This window comes from Mesoplodon bidens (genome assembly GCF_964165515.1).
Source record: "Mesoplodon bidens genome assembly, chromosome: 9".
Lineage (NCBI taxonomy): Eukaryota > Metazoa > Chordata > Mammalia > Artiodactyla > Ziphiidae > Mesoplodon > Mesoplodon bidens.
Genome location: NC_138166.1, coordinates 4,747,659 through 4,751,526, shown reverse-complemented (window position 1 = coordinate 4,751,526; position 3,868 = coordinate 4,747,659). Strand labels below are relative to the sequence as shown.

At 37.8% G+C, this 3,868-nt stretch overlaps 1 pseudogene across 1 annotated transcript; it reads left to right on the top strand.

The window, feature by feature from the left end:
* Window positions 1-2,022: 2,022 nt before the first annotated feature.
* LOC308622722 (serine/arginine-rich splicing factor 3-like) lies at window positions 2,023-3,148 on the top strand (annotated as a pseudogene). The gene has a single exon. The product of its transcript is annotated as a serine/arginine-rich splicing factor 3-like (transcript).
* The last annotated feature ends 720 nt before the right edge of the window (window positions 3,149-3,868 follow it).

Genomic DNA, 3,868 nt, shown 5'->3' with positions numbered 1-3,868 from the left:
GTTTGGTGGGAAGAATTAGAGTGTTAGACTAAAAAAAAAAGACTTAACTGAATAAATTATAGCATACATCATTAGAATTATTTTACTTATTTATTCATCCATTTATAATTTTTTTAAAAAATCCTAAAACAGCTTTAAAAAGCAGTATTTAACTGTGTTTAACAAAGCACAGTTAAATACACTTGATATCAAAACTTCTTTCAACTATTTAAATTATTTAATCTGATTCTGTGCTTCCTTATTTGTGAAATGGAATTTTACTGCAATCTTCATAGTTTATGGAGATTTTTAATTGAATTTAGAGCAATTTTGAACCTGGTTCAGTGTAAGTGTTCAATAAATAAATAGTTTCAATAAAACCTATAATAATGTGATGTTCAATATCCAGCAAGATTGTACATATTAGGAGTAAGTAAACAGTTAAAAGAATGGCAACATTGTGTATGGAAAAATTTAGTTGAACTTAAGCCAGATGATTGAAGAGAGTATTTATGATTAAGCAAAATTAATATTATATATATATGGCCTTTTTAAGAATAACTGCGTAAGTAGACAAGTAGAAACCATTAAGGAAAACACTAATTGTTTTAACTACATAAAAATTAACATTGGTTGTGTGCAAAAAAATTACAAACAGTATAAAATCAAAACAATTAATTAGAAAAATCATTTGCTTAATTCATTTTAAGCAATGAATTTCTGTCTCTGAAAACGCTCACAAAGCAAAACCAAAAAAATTACAAATATTCCAGGTTAAAATTGAGTGAAAGGCCCCGCCCACCGCCTGACTGGCATGGTGCGGCGGCCGTGCGCGCAGACATGACGGAGAAGCTGGAGCTGAGGCTCAAGTCGCCCATGGGTGCCGAGCCCGCCGTCTACCTGTGGCCGCTGCCGGTCTACGACAAACCCCACGATGCTGCTCACGAAATCATCGCGACCATCCGGCTCAAAGATTTGGAAAGAGATAGTTTAACAGAAAAGGAATGCGTGAAGGAGAAATGGAATCTCTTGCCTGAATTTCTGCAGACAGAAATAATCAGTTATGTGACTTGGAAACCAAATTACATAAGGCAGAATTATCAGAGGAGGGCTACCGAGCTAAAGTCAAATCCCGTTTAAATAAATACTTGTCCTTGAGAACGGAGCTCATGCTTTCAGTCGGGAAGTGAATGGATGTCTAGAAAACGGGAGCCAGACAAGTGGTGAGGACTGCAGAGTGGAAATAGCAGAGAAAAACTAGTCCCCCAGACCTGTTTCCAAACTTTGCATGCCCAGGAGAAGCAAGTCCGATGGAGAAACAAAATCAGCTGAAGTCTCATGTAGCCCCAGGATTACAAGGCAAACTACCAGGCAGACCACCATCACATCTCATTTCACAAGGGGCCCTGCCAAACGGAAACCTGAGGAAGACCCTGAAAAAGCAAAATCAGATGATTCTGTTGATGAAGACGAAAAAGACCAGGAGGAAAAGAGACGTAGAGTTACATCCAGAGAGCGAGTTGCTGGACCGCTCCCTGCAGAAGAATTGGGAAGAGTAAGACCAGGAACACACGTGGAAGAAGAAGAAAGAGATGATAAAGTAAAGCCTGGTCACCTCCAGGGAGAAAAGAGACTCAGAAGTCAAACCGAAGGACTAACACCTGAACAGAAATCTAAGGAGGAGCCAGACAGAGATGCGAGGCCTGGAGGAGCTCAGGCTGAAACGAATGAAGGAGAAGACGAAGTTGAAAAGAGGCACAGAAGTGAACCCAAAGATCTAGCTAGCAAACGGGCACCAGAAGGAAAAGAACCTGGAAGAGTAAAACCACAAGTTTCTGATGAGAAAGATGAGGATGAAAAGATAAACAGATCCCAGATATATTACTGAAATATCCACAGAAGTGCTTCTAAAAGGAGAGGAGTCTCTTCCTAAACATCACAGTGGGCTTCCCTGGTGGCTCAGTGGTTAAGAATCCACCTGCCAGGCCATTTCGTGGACGACGGGTGTACGAGAGCATCTGCGGGTGCCACGCGGGAGGGGACAGGGAAGACCCAGCCAAGGGTGTGTGGATTTGAGCCTCTGCGTTTCTAACCGGAGATCTCGAAATGCATCGTGATTCCTGTCCATTGGAGTGTAAAGTTTATGTAGGTAATCTTGGAAACAATGGTAACAAGACTGAGTTGGAATGAGCTGTAGGCTATTATGGACCACTCCGAAGTGTGTGGGTTGCTAGAAACCCTCCTGACCTCACTTTTGTTGAATTTGAAGATCCCCAAGTTGCAGCCGATGCTGTCCGAGAGCTAGACGGGAGAACACTATGTGGCTGCCGAGTAAGAGTGGACCTGTCAAATGGGGAAAAGAGAAGTCAAAATCGTGGCTGCCTCCTTCTTGGGGTCCTCACCCGTGAGATGATTATCGGAGAAGGAGTCCTCCACCTCGCCACAGATCTCCAAGACGAAGAAGCTTCTCCCGCAGCCGGAGCAGGTCCCTTTCTAGAGATAGGAGAAGAGAGAGATCACTGTCCCTGGAAAGAAATCACAGGCTGTCCCAATCTTTCTCTAGGTCTCCTAGCCGATCTAGGTCAAATGAAAGGGAACAGAAGACCACTTTGCAAGAGGAGTGGTGTACAGGAAATAACTTCATTTGACAGGTGTATGTACAGAAAATTCAAGTTTTGTTGGAGACTTCATAAGATTGGTGCATTTTTAAAATGTTTTAGCTGTTTACATTTGTTTGTCTCTTGGAACAGTGACACATAAAGGTGTAATTTTCTATGGTTTGAAATGGATCACGTGAGGCATGTAATATGAATAATTGTTACTTTACAATGTTCCCTTAAGCAAAATTGAATTTGCTTTGAATTTTTAGTCTTGCCTAGACTGATAATAAAACTCTTAACTCCTGACCAGCTTAAAAAAAAAAAAAATTGAGTGAAAGACACTAATAAACACACCAAAAAAAGAACAGCAAGGTCAATAAATACTTGAAAAGATATAATAAAAATACAAGTTAAAGTAAAATATTTTATTTGTATTATATTCGCAGAATTGTTAAGAGGTTATTACGGATGCAGAGGAAAGATTATCCTACTACACCTTCAGTGAGGGGATAAGATGGAGGGCAAATTCTTTCAAGAAGCAAAAAAAAAAAAAGTTTGCAGAAGCCATAAAAACCTCTTGATCTAGCAATTCTAATTTCACGTAATTATTCTGAGAACATGTTTAATAATAGGAATAATTTGTACATTATCGTTTATAATAGCTATTAAAGAATAAAGCTTTTGATTTGTATTTATTGTCATGAGAATATGAGCATGTTATGCTGTTCATTTTTAAATGATCAAAAATGTATTCAGAATAATCTCCTTGTTCGAAATAAGACTATGCATACATACATACACACATACATACATACCTTCTTATAGTAGCAACTCATATACATGTATATACACATGCACATATATATATGAATATATATATGTGCCTATATAACAGGTTGTTAACTAAAAATAATTATCTTTAGGTGGTAACATTGATGGGTTTAATATATTCTTTATTTATTGCATCTCATCATTGTTTTAGTGAGTCTCTATAGCTTTTAATAAGAAAATAATACAAGCTATAATAAATGATGTTAAGCAAAGGAGTAGGTGAGGATAAAGAAGACAAGCTACAAACAAACAAAACAAAAATGTAGTCAATTAATTTATATCATGAAGTCTAAATACCTGAACACCAGTCATCACTGGTATTATATTAATTCCTCATTTATGTTTGCTAATGTTAAGTGTAGTATAGTCTTGTCTGTTGGAAAATATTGATGGGCAAATTTAGGTTAAAAGTTTTAATAAATCTATCTGTAGCTTCCCATAATTACAAACACATATGT